We start from the raw sequence: 14,035 nt of genomic DNA, 5'->3' as shown, positions 1-14,035 counted from the left end.
TTATAAATACATGAATTTTAGATGGATTTTAAAAAGGGTTCTAAATTTTGCATTTTGTAGTCCCTTTTACTAATGTATTAACATAATACCGCATGCTTTAAAGTTTCCACTTCATCTGCACTTTAATTCAAAGGTGCAGTGAGTGAGATTTGGTGGCATCTATAGGTTGCAGTTTGCAAACCATGTGAAACATCTGTGTGCCAAGTGTGGAGAAAAAGTACGGGGGCCGACGCGACAAGACGTGAAAACGCGAATGGCCCCAAATAAAGCCAGTGTTTGACATGGGCTACGTTCTGGGCTACGTTCTGGGCTACTGTAGAACATGGCGGTGCGACATGGCAGACTCTGTGAAGAGGACCCGCTCCGTATGTAGATATAAATGTCTTATGCGAAGGTAACAATTCATATTTTCAAGTGATTATGCACTCAAATCCCGCTACACACTGTTCCCTTAAAGATGTGAAGTTGATATGACACACTTACAAAGGACGTCCAACCAGGGTCACATTACAAGCCTATTGTTAACCATTAGACTTACTCCATCCATATTGTAAAGACTAGCACAAGCCGTCAAAAATGTTAAGGAATCACTTAGAATGCCAGGTGAAAGAGTTTAAACTTCTTAGAGAAAAACAGGTCCAAAATATATCATCTCATCTGTAGAAAATCTACTCATTCAGCATTCAATCCCTCCTATTTTCCATTCAAATATTACAAAATAAACCAGCAAAATCCTCATATCGCAGTGATATTCCATTGAGCATCACAGACTGGGCTAAAACGTAGCAGGATTCCTGGTAAGCGAGATTTTTGCCGAAGTGGCCTCGACATCAACTTTGTATCAGAAATGGCTTCCACATTTGGAGACTTTTGCTGCAAACGTTTTCATCACGCATGTCATCATAGGAGGAGTAATTAATGCAAAAAAACATGCTAGATTTGGGTGATGTATTCCTCTAATATTAATCACTGTGTAATCTCTAGGATTATTTTCTCACTGGTGTGCTACTCCCACGGCTCCTCGCTGCTGCACACGTCTCACAGTTGGTTTCACCTCCTTCTCTGGTGTGACTTGTTTACAGGTGGAGCTCTCCAGGCTAATAATACCCACAACTGAACATCACTGCTGCCTACGCCACACACCGCAGCCAGGGTTTAGAGGGAGACAGACAGACAGATAGAGAGAGAGAGAGAGAGAGAGAGAGAGAGAGAGAGAGAGTTGGTGCAAGATCCAAGATTGGTAGCGTATCTATTGCTTCTCAACAGCTCTCAACATGTCGACGGCGAGCTGGCGGCTTGCAGCTAATGGTGCTAACAGCGCTAACAGTGTACACTACATAAAATGAAGTGTCTTAAAATGTGCATTCTCTCTATTGACCAGCAGGGGGAGACTCCTCCGGTTGAAAAAAGAAGTCAGATTGTATAGAAGTCTATGAGAAAATGACCCTACTTCTCACTTGATTTATTACCTCAGTAAACATTGTAAATATGAGTTTATGGTCTCAAACTCTAGTTTCAAGTCTTCTTCAATACAGCATGATGTTCATTTAGTAAATTACAGTGCAGTTAGAGTACAATAGACCATAAAGCAGGGTAAGCTTTAGGGCGGGCTCACTGTGAGGAATCTCAAAGTCACTCCTCCGCATTCCAAATACGGTAACTTCCGTTCATTGGTTGCAAAACATAATGGCAACAGCCCTAACCCAAGATGGCGACCGCAAAATCACCAAACTCGAGGCTTCAAAACGACAGTCCACAAACCGATGGGTGACGTCACGATGACTACGTCCACTTCTTATATACAGCCTGTGGGTAAAAGTGCTGACGGAGCTAACACCTGAGGTGGAACCGGAGGCTGGGTGCTACGCTTCCATGAACACGCTGTTCGCAGCTGTAGTCGCTGTGTAAAACCAATGCGGAGCAGCAGCTGTGAGCTACCCAGTGGGGCGCGCTCACATGCACTAAAAGCACAATGCCAATAAAGAAAAGAGAAGTTCTGATAACAACACACACAGAGGGCGAGCAACTCAGGCAGATACAACTCCAATATATCTTAGCAAACAGTTGTTTGCTACTATATTAATGTTAAATGTCAAATACAGCTTCTCTAACTCAACAAAAGGAGAGAAAAAGTAGAAAAGTGTGAGACACACAAAGAATGAAGTGAATTTCAGTAACATTGTTTGCTTGACTAAACATCTGGTGTGCGACAGCCAGCTGTAAGGGAAGAGACGCTAACAAACACAAACCCTATTTTTCGATTTGATAATCCCAAAGGAATATCATATGGTTTCACATAATGTCGCTATGGCAAGTATTATGCAAATACCCACATTCACACTTTATGGTTGAAGAGAATCATAGGAACGGAAATCCTCGAATACATATTTTCATGCAACTTTACTTCGGCTGTAATTGTCTTTGTCTCTCGCTCTCAAACACATACACACACACACACACACGCAAGCACACATCACTTATGTGCCGCCAAAGTGCCTGGTGATAGCTGGAACTTAGCTGGATTGATATGTTAAACCCTGTGTGTAACCACATATGCGTATATGTGTCTGTGTAAAGTGTCTGTGTGTGGATGCAGGCTCTTACACACTGACACACACACACACACACACACACAGAACAAATACACACGGCACTGAATGAGCAGTTAATGCAGCGTCTTCTGAAGGATCTGCGGCTGCATGTGCTCAAAGTGCTGCGGAAGCTCCAATGAAGACGGATTGTGAAGGTGTGAGTGTGGGAGGAGGGAAGAACGCTGGATAGAGCCAATCATCTCCTCGTAATGACGGTTAAATCTCACTCAAAATGAAAGAGAGCTTGATCCTCCACATTCAGACACCAAGGCCAGAACACCGACTTCATATGACCGTCTTCATTATGCAACAGCATGCACCATGTTCTCATTACCATTCACTGGGTGATCAAAATATTGAGGGTTTCAGTCATGACTCTGCCCATGCTGCAGTTAATATCCCCCCAGCATGAAACATTACTTCAACTTGCACTCAGTCAATATTTGTGGCCACACTAGCAGCCTGGCAATTTTGGTCGGTCGGTCGGTCCACCACTTTGGTTCAGACTGAAACATCTTCACAAATATCGGACGGATTGATGACATTTTGTCCAGATATTCATGGCTCCCATGACTCTGCGGACGTTGGTGACCCTCCTGACTTTCTCTCTAGCGCCACCGTGAGGTTTACATTGTTTGTGTTAACTGAAATGTCTCAACAGCTGTTAGATGGACTGACAATTCAATTGAACTTCTCCTCATAGCGCCACATCAGGTCAATTTTGAGTTTTATTTTAGAAAAAGACAAGCCCCATGGCTTATTTCAGGCACACAGAGCCAAGGATGTAGCCAAATGCATCCATTCGTTTTGGGAATATCAAAGAAAAAAATACAAAAGGAGAAGAGGAGTCCAATATTTAAATTTGTTCACTACTTTGTCCAAATAGCTGAAAAACAAATTCCCATCTGCCACTCTTGTATTTTATGGGTAGTGCTACTTAGCATCTGTTAGCATGCCAACACGCTAAACTAAGATGGTAAACATTACGCTAAATATCTGCGTGTTAGCATTGTGAGAAAATAACATGGCTGTAGTTAGTTGTGTCACTTTTATTACAGTAGAGCATGTATAATGTGTGCCAACTTAAAATGTATGGAGTTTTGTTTTTTAGCTGCCTGTGTCCATTTGTTTAGCTTAGCAACTAGCTTGTAAATATAGCGGAGCATCTAGCCAGATGAAAAAGTATATATATTGTATACGTTGATGGTAACAGCTAAAAAGGGGGTGAATCTTGGACTTACATTTGCCAAGTGAACAGAACCACGACTACAAATGAATGCTAAATTTGCTAATGGGCCATATCAACTTCATTAGGTGATGTTAGATGTTGCGTTTACAGTTTGTTCCGCTGCCCCCAACTGGCCAAGTAAATCATTTATTGCAGCATTAAAAAGGACAGTAAGCATGACTGTTTATCTTTTGATAAAAAAAACATTATAGCTAGGGATAGATAACACAACAAACAAGAGTGCAATAGACTTTACAAATATACGCCTATGGAAAGCATGAGACCTCCAGGAATACAAAGGAAATGTAGATCCCTGTTCTTGTCAACAGTATTTGTTTTTCAGTTCTTCTGATATATAGAGCTTGCAATGTTCCTTTGAGACGGAATGCCAGGCCTTAGTTGCAAATGATTGAGCAGACTTACTAAATCCAGTAGATTATGTAATCAAGGCCTTATATCAACTGTTGTTTGACAAAAACTTATGGTGATCTGCAACTGATATAAAGAATGATACAATACCTTCATGATTCATGGGTTTAGGTTTGCAAAGCGACTGGCAGAGTGCCGAAATTCCTCTAGCCTATGAGTGCTTATTGCAAATGAGAATATGGGCTGGAATATGAATTTTGTGGATATATATTATACTCATTCTGTGCTAGTGGTACATTAAAAATGTTACCTACCCTTGTGAATGTAATTTAAACAAGCAGAGAGATACTGGAAGGAATATGAATCTCTTTCTAAAGGGACGGGGTTTAAATTATCCATAATGTCCAACCTAAACAGCCTACTTAGCTACCGTGTTTGCCTCATTATTGGATATGATAAGAGGGGAAATTTGTGAAGTACCAGATTGTACTTCGTTATTCAATTGTTTTTCCATGTTGGTGGGGAAACACTTATCAAAAGGGAAGGGGATTATGAGAGAGGCTGGGAAAGTAATGTTTGCCAGCTGATATCATGGGAATTCCTGAATAAATCCAGCACACAAACACAGATGCACATGCGAGCACATACACAATCACACAAATGACTGGCCCTCACTGTTCCCACGACATCTAGTCGAGTAGGACAGCCACAATGATCCCTCCTAGAACACAAGGGGAATTCACAAAAACATGAGTGAGTTGGCCCAGAACAGAAATAGATGAGTGGATACAAGTGGCTTTAGTGAAACTGTGCCATTCTTGTCATCTTATTAACAGATGATTAGCTGTACTCCAAATGTATTAATACTAGGAATAAAGTAGAGATATGCCATGGACGAATCAATCATTCTCACTTTAGTAAATAACTCAATGGTGAGTTGTTTGAAGCATAGGGGTGGCCTTTTCCAAACTTTGTCCCCAGAGACTCCTAAGTCCCGTCTGTGGTTAAGTTTAGGAAAAGGTTAAAGAGATATATTGTTGTTCTATGGCTTCACAAGATCGGATTATTTTTTCACTTTTATTTGACAGAGGACAATGTAGAAATGGCAAGAAACAGAGGTATGACATGCAACAAAAGGTCCCAAGGGCCGGAGACGAACCTGAGATGTGCAGGTATATCGCATGTGAAACCACTTGGCGACCAAGGCGCTCCCTAACATTGGATATTTCACTGATCATTTATTAAATGAACATCATGCTGTATTGAAGAAGACGTGGAACTAGAGATTGAGACCATAAACTCATGTTTACAATGTTTACTGAGGTAATAGATCAAGTGAGAAGTAGAGTCATTTTCTCGTAGACTTACATACAATTTGACTTCTCATTGTTTGGTTTATTTGTTTATTTGTTGACACAAAGATTAATCTTTTGATTGTTTTATCAAGCCATTACTCATGGTACACTTATACATTCCCACATATACAGTACATATGGCAACAAATGAGATGAATGAAGAAAGGAGTCTTTGTTTTTGTTTTTCTGGGGGTTTCTTTCTGGGAATGCGGCTCTTTCAGATGAATTTGAGGAGCCTTTAACCATTCTGTATCTCGAAGGAACACAAGCGAGAGATGTAATACAGTATTTCTCCAAAGTTGTTTTGCTTTTAACATACACTAAAACGTTTTAATGATGTTACAACCTCATTCTGAAGTTGCCTTATCCTTTGGTAAACTTAAAAGTTGCCGTGCCTCTAATGGTAACGTGGCAGTTGCACTGTGTCGGGAGTTTTGTTGCTCTAATAATGACAGTATTTTACGGAATTCAAACAGCATCATTATGGGTTCTGCCCATGAGTAAGACATCCCGTCGCGTTATGATTGTCATAGAAACTGTTTTATGGACTGCACTTTGCTTTATTTGTGCGGCCCCCTACCAATCGGTACCACCACCACTCCCAGTCTCCCGCAGAGCTTGACTCTAAAAGCTGTAAATATGAACCTTTTTATCAGGGTGCACTAATGAAATATAGAAGCATTTGAATTGTTTTGTCGTAATGTTTTCTTTGCAAATGGTAAGCTTAGAAACGCACCTCGGCTGTTTTTCAATATGAGACATGCGGTTTGTTGTGCTTTGCAACTCAAATCGTTCTATTACTCTTGCTAAAATACAGTGAAAATCAGACTTTAGAGTGGTGGCAGAATGGAAAAACCAATCTTGTAATATACCTGTAATTCTAGACAGCTTAATCAGTGTTTGCGGCACAAACAACACTCTCTCGGATGTAGAAACACAACCAAAGAAAGCAAGGGGAGTAAATTGAAAATGAGGCACAAGCAGTGAAAAGAGCAGAGAAGGAATACATCAAACCTTCCCTGTTTGAAGTCGATCATTGTCTTGTGTTTTTTTGTTTTTTTTGCACACTCCCAGCTGGCAAAAGATGATGTGCTGCTGAAATGTCTCCCTGAAAGAAAACAAACAAACATTAGCATCATAAAGCAAAGGCTGACACATACGTTTCTCTTTGGCAATGATGGTCAACAATTACGACGCAAGCACTGTGGCTCTGTTAATTGTTTTTTCATGCCGTGAGGAATAGATTAGGACCGACTGGTGACAGACTGTAGGCGGACAACGCTAGCCTGGATCGAGCAACCGCGGAGCACTTCTTATTTTTTGTTTTCACCCACATTAGTCACGTGGGTAAAGAATAATTGTGAGCGAAAACATAACCGGGGATTTGTGAAAGCGAAGCCAGGCTGGTGGATTGTTCATCGACAATGTTTTTTATACACGTGTGAACCAATTATTTCTCATAGCAGGGGCATTTCTGCTCCGCAAATCCATGAACAATCTAGTTAGTGCAACATGGCAGTGTGAAGAAAAAAGTGGGCCTCCATTCACTCAGTAAAGTGACACTTGAAAGCCTGACAGCACAGTGCATTTACTTTTTTATTTTCTAACTTTTAGGAGAGATGTTGGTGAATATAAACCAAGACCTAACTGTAAAACACTTGGGGGAAGAAAAAAAAATCAGAAAATCCATTTTGATATTTTTGTGGTAAGCAGATGTTGTTTTGAAGACTGTGTCTGTGAACTGCACTGTACTGTGGACGGTTATTAAAGATCCAATAAGAGAATAGAGAATGGGAATACAGAAGAGAAAGTGACACACAAAACAGACTTTCTTGTCCGCACACACATACACACACAAACATCAATGGAAATTATGCGTTTGAAAGGCTTAATAGTGGAGATTATCCTGACACACACACACACACACACACACACACACATAATGGGCCCGCTCTTTAGGAGTTGGCCCTTCTGTGACATTTGGAAAGGGCGAGGGGAGCATCACTCATACACACACACACACACACACACACACACACACATACGGCTTTGACCTCCACACCATCAGGTGTCAGCATGCCCCCCCCCCCCCCCCTACCCTCCCATGCAGAAGCTCAATACTCAGATTAACATCAGGCACCCGGATTAGTTTCGCCGCCTGCGGGTTTTTTGGACAGCGCACACTCGTCTCACCTGGCTGCCCCGTGGCGCCCGTGGGCCGACCACGCAACCGCGGCGCGTGCATCTGGCAGCGACACACACCGATGCATGCGCACACGCAAGGATAGGTTGAGAGTTATTGTTTGGCATTTGCTGATTAAGGCCGACACGAAGCTAAGGGAACAAATTCTGTGACCGAAAGGCCCTCACAAGTATAGCGACATAGTGTGTGTGTGTGTGTGTGTGTGTGTGTGTGTGTGTGTGTGTGTGTGTGTGTGTGTGTGTGTGGGGGGGGGGGGGGGGCCTTTGACCCTCGCTGTATATTCATGAAAATCCCCATTCTCCAGTTACATAAACAGCAAAAATAATGCATTGATTCCGTTCGTCATCTCACATTCACAAGCCTATAAGACTCATTCTGGGACATTATTTCTGCTACGAAGTACGGTTGAAAAAAAAACTGCCTCGGCAACAAAAACTCTGCCCCATCCTCGAGTCTGTGCTGTCTTACATAACGATGCCTCACCAGCCACCTCGCAGCAAGTGAGCTGGTTCAAAATCCTTAAGAGGCGCCTCTTCCCTCTTTTAAATTGTCCGATTTAGCAAAGCACTGCCTGCCTCTCACCAGTCCGTCAAAATTAGATCATTGATTTCTCCGATGCGAGGTTTGAAGAAAGGGCACGCTGGAAAAGTGTCTGAACAAAGCCTAAAGACTGCTGGCCCCGGTTTTGGAGGTTTGACAGCATGTGAGACCTCTACGTCTCCTCCATTAGAGACGCTTCGCTCCGTGGTCTTCTCTCTCTCTCTCTCTCTATATATATATATATATATATTTAACAAGGACATCTGTATGCTTCTGCAGCCACGGTGTGCCTTTCACTCGGAGAGGCTTGAGGACGAGCTGCAGCCCTGAGACCATGGGGTCAACACAGCAGCTTTGGCTGTTTTCATCTTCTCTGTCTGTCTGAGAAAGGCTGCGGCTCCTCTGGTTCGATGAGTCACTCCGCGGGCCACATTGTGCCGTTCTACTGCCACCCTGTGGCCACTGTAGTCGTAAGCGTTCCAGTCCAAAATCACTCCTCACAGAATGTCACAGAATCGTCACAGTCAAAGAGCATTTGGCACTTCTCAAGGTACAAAACGTAAAATGCTAATTGATATTATGCATGAATATGAGCAATGTGTTCACAAATTGAATACACGGTACCTTGAATCTACTTTGATACCAAACGTAAATATAAATAACTTAAGCTTACATAACATGAAGCTGATATGAGTATTGTAATGGAGTGAACACTATGTGGCCAGAAGTATGAGGACACCTACTTTTTTGTGCTTTTGGTTCCAGGGTTATGTGTCATGGTTTGAGCTTTAAAGGTGCTACATTCTGTTAGCTTAAAATCCTGTATCTGTGGCTGTCGCAGGACTGTTTAAAGCCCGTCCAATCATTTAATTCGGCACAAATGTGCAAACCTGCCTTGTCTTCCACAAGCTGCTAGCTTAACAGCTGTGAGTATTAACAAAAGCCGCGTTTGTTGTTTGTTGTTTACGCTCATAATGATAATTATAAATAAACAACTCTTTTCCGATGTAATTATCTAGCAGCGCTAGCTCCAAAAGTCGCTAAATCTAGCAAGAAAGTCTCCATGGCCGAGGGAGGCCTGAAGGGACGGGCTGTCGGTGTTCCCGACTTGGAAACTTTCTTGCTAGATTTAGCTACTTTTGGAGCTAGCGCTGCTAGCTACTTTCATTGGAAAAGAGTTGGGTTTTTTCATTTGGATAAGTTTTAAAATATAGCGTACAATTGCTAGTTTCAAAAGATTACCAGCCCTGGCCTTGACACATATTAGCTCTGTCAGCACTTTCGCCGTAGTTTGCACTGTTAGCACCGTTAGCTGCGAGCCGCCGGCTCAGCCGTCGCAATGCTGAGAGCCGTTGAGAGGCAAATCGAAATGCTCCTACTCTCGTATTTTGAGCCTTTAATTATATTCAGGTAAAATTATACGATAGATGGATACAAAAATATTTTCAACAATAGTGTGCTGCCAAACTTGAGGCAAAGGTTTGGGGAAGGCTCAGTCCTGTTTCAACACGACATGCACACAGCTAGGTCCATAAAGAAATGATTTTCAGAGTTTGGAGAGGGGAAGGATCCTGACTGGTCTGCACAGAGCCCTGACTGCAAACCCATCCGACACCTTTGAGATGAAGTGGGACACCGACAGCGAGCCAGGCCTTATCTGCCCGACATCTCCACCTGGCTCCACTAATGCTCTTGTGGGCTAAATGCAAATCCCTGCAGCCAGCTTCCGAAATGTTGGCGAACGTTTCTCCCAGAAGAGTGAATGTAGGCTAGTGTTTATATTAAATAATGAAATAAATAAATGAACGTGTTGTTCTCCTTGCTCATACTTTGTTCACTAGTGGCCTCATGCTTCCCTCTCAGTAAAGGCTGCAAAACACAATCTATATCCATCGAACACTCTCAAACACTCACGGGCACAGATTACATACACCTACACACACAACGCACGGTAGTACATTGAGTTCTAGTGTGCAGTATCTGCCTCTTCGTTTCTTTTAGGTCCGACAGCAGTTCGGGGCCCAGACACCTGAGAATACAGCACAACACAACAAATGTGAGAACAAGACGAGAGAAAGCAAACGAAAAAGGAGAGAGAAACAGCAAGTGTGTGTGCGAGTGTGTGTGTGTGTGTGTGTGTGTGTGTGTGTGTGTCCGTTCTTGTGTCCACAAGGTACTTTCAATTCGGAAGCTGTGACATCGAACTGTCAGTGAAGCCCAGAAGTGCTGACAGGTAGCACACACACACACACACACACACACACACACACGTTTCCTCATACTGTTGTAATTGAAAGCTGTCACTTTGAGATTTTCTCCTCCACGGGGATTTGCACTGGTTGGCTGCAGCTCCAGGATTTCACTTGTCTCTTCTCTTTGATATTACTCCTCACCTCTAGATTACAGTGCTGTCTCTCTCTCTCTCTCTCTCTCTCTCTCTCTCTCTCTCTCTGTGTGTTGCTGTTGTACACCAACTCTCCCTCTCATTCCTCTCGCACGGAGACCTGCTAATGAATGACCGTCCCTCGCAATTTTAGCAGTGAGAAACAACCACACACCAAATAAACCTCCACAGATTGACAAAGGGAACGCGGTGACTGCTAAAATTAATGCAGTTCAGTTGGCTCCGCGGTGACAGCATCGGTCTAATTGGCTGTGGTTACACCTCCACCAGCCAACCAGGTTGCTGTGGCTTGAAAGTGACTGCAGATGACTCAATGGTGAGGTTGAGGCCTTCCGAGGCAGAATAATTTATGTTTGTCACTTCACAAGTCTCGCTATTCTCTGATGTCTAAATCTTCTCCTTCCTCTCTCTCTCTCTCTCTCTCTCTCTCTCTGCTATGACTAAACAGTGTAATTCATTCATTATGGATTAGGCCCTAAATTAGGTTAGCACATATTTAATCATTCATGTGGGCTCACTTCTTTGACTGGCCTGCTGAATCATTAATTAGCAGTTTTGGAGATGCTAATTTGCTCTATGATCCGCAGGAGCATCTGAAAGTCGGGTGAACAGATGTCAGTTTTTATGTCCCGCTCGGTGCACAAAAAGACAGGGGCGGCCCCCGGAAAGTGTTCGTCGGGGTGGGCCACTAAAAATCTAGAAGGGGGGAGGCCTCACCTAAACCAAAAGCCAAAAGTTGATTTCAGAAATTCTATAACGCTGTTGCAGAATATAGTCAATTTTAGAGTTAGGGAATCGCATACTTTGCTTTGTTATTTCACAGTTAATGTTACTCGTTATCCAGCCTGACTCACCAGATGTAGACTACTATGGGTATAAGCCTGGTGTCAACCCCCCCTCCGCAATCTGCGCGATCAATTTTGCAAAGGCACCACTGCTGCACCCTGTGCTTAGCCCCCCTCGAGACCCTTGTGATTATGGGGTAGCCAGAAAGGCTATGCGAGAGCACTAATTGACCTTCCGCTAAGTCCCGCTCTTGAACGCAGACTGGCCAATCATGGCGCAGCGTCGGTTAGCTCTGACCTGGGTCTGACTGGGCTGTGCTGCATAGACTCTAATCGTTTCAGATTTGAATGATTGTAACAGTGAATGCAGACTGATTGCATAAGTGTGCCTGGCCACCCCTTGGCTGCGCCAGTGCTTAAATAGTTTTCCGCAATATTTGTCCTCTGAGGACCTTGCATAAATGTTTGCCCAACCAAGGACTCGTGTCCGCTTACCCACTCGCAATTAAACAAACCAGAGCTCAGACTGATTTTTCCACTATCGACGTCTCAGGCCTTTGATATGAAGGCACAGGAACAGATGGAGGATACGAGATAAGACGAGTCCAGACCAGAATATCCAGCTAATGTGCACAAATAAGCACACACGCTCCTATTCAAATTTGAATATCCCTACGGAGTAGCTAATAATACACTTTGTGTTGTGCGGAGTGTATAAAAAAACTAACTCTGGCAAGGCTTTTAAAACTGAGAATACAATACACATCAAAGGTAATCAGAGAACTGTTGCAATTTGAAATTTTGGTCATTTTCTCTCACTGTGGGTTGTAAAAACCAGTTCAAAGAGCATGTAAAGCATCCGTGAGGGTGGTGTGTGAACAGGTATTGTGAAATTGTTAGCTTTTCACCGTTTCATTACAATTTGATTTGTTATTTTTTACCCATTCCCGAATCACATAACGTATTTCATTAGCAGGGTTGTGTGTCCATGGAGACCTGCAGAATGCTAAACAACCGGGAAGATGATTGTGTTGAATATATTTGTAAGAGTGCCCTTCACATTTCTTTAAAGGGCCTTGAAAATCATCTCCTCAGTGGGATTTTTCATTTTTTTTTACTATTTAAGCAATGAGGTTGTTCATGAACACACTATTAAGGCTACAGCACTGTTTTCACTTCCTCTTCCTCTGCTATTCTCAGGTTTGGAACGAGTCGATGTCGCATACTTCCCTGTACCAATCAGGATGTAATTTTAATTATTTTAATCATTTTAATCTGGTGTAATCTGGTGGGTTGTTCGGTCACTGTCAAATCCACACCACACCCATACAGGTAAAACGGATGAGCAGAGTTTTTTGAGTGTTAAACTTGATACAATGTTGAAGAGACATATACTGTGACAGCCCACCAAACAGAAAAACTCAGAAATGCTGCGGAACAAAAAGGTCAATTCACAAAAGAAAAACACTTTCAACGGCACGTCCAAGTCAATCACACCCACTGTGAAACACTTCTTTATGTTAATATATGTAAGGAGCTTTTCACATTGCAACAAGTTAATGCTTGAATAGCATGAGGCAGCATCTTTCACGTTAAATCCCTTGCCAATTAATCTCTGCGTGAAATCTCGTGCATGCGCAGGCCTCGAGAACTCATTTGGGGTGAAATGCCCTCCGCTTCCTTCTCACAGTTTCCAGCCACACCGGGTCTGATATTCCACGCTGCGCTGCTCATGGCTGCTTAGCTCTCCATTTTGCTTTGGTGACCTGGTTTATATACAGCGGCCTTATCTCACCCCCTCTCTCACTTGACTGCCCAGTGGTGAGGTTGCATTTCCCTCCTCAGTCAGCAAAGCCCCAGTTTGAGCCGGATGAACTGATGCACTCGGTTTCATAGCAACCGTCTCTGTTGTGCGGACATTAAGGCCTTTTTAAAAAAAAATCTTCCACCAGCTCCAGCTCCCCACATGGCCCACATCTTTGAATGCAGTAGTAGCGACCAGTAACGCTGAATCATATTTATTGATCAGCGCGCAGAATAGATTATGGACTCAGCCATGGCCAAAGTTGCACTATCGGCATATAATGATATCAGTTCCTGTGGGGAGTGGATTTTTTTTCTTTGAAGGGATGCCAGAGGACACCAATGGTCTTATGAGTGCTGAAGGGTTTGCCTCCATATATTAATCCCTAGGACACTGCAGAGATACAGCACTCCTTCTCCCACAGTGGATGTCGGGGGGTTTTCATCATAGCAATCTTCACACAATCAACATGTTTGTACTTTAATTTGAACAAACACAGAGCCCTTGTTGCACTTCCTCTGATGTACTTTAGATCTTTTATTTTTGCCTTGATGCTTTTATGTTTTCTCTAATGACTTGTACTTTGTTCCTGATGAAACATTATTCATTTTAACAGATGAAACAACAGATAAACATAATCCTGAAGTGGTTTCTCCGCTCTGTCGTGGTATTTAGGGGATATTACTGACCAGGCAGCGTGAAAGCTCTGGTTGTGGTCATCTGAGCTCGAGAAATGTAACGGCACATCAACACTCA

The sequence above is a fragment of the Anarhichas minor genome, unplaced genomic scaffold (genome assembly GCF_050575085.1).
Source record: "Anarhichas minor isolate MPS153535 unplaced genomic scaffold, ASM5057508v1 ptg000012l, whole genome shotgun sequence".
In the NCBI taxonomy this organism is placed as follows: domain Eukaryota; kingdom Metazoa; phylum Chordata; class Actinopteri; order Perciformes; family Anarhichadidae; genus Anarhichas; species Anarhichas minor.
The sequence above is the reverse complement of the archived record's forward strand: the minus strand, read 5'-3'. Positions refer to the sequence as shown.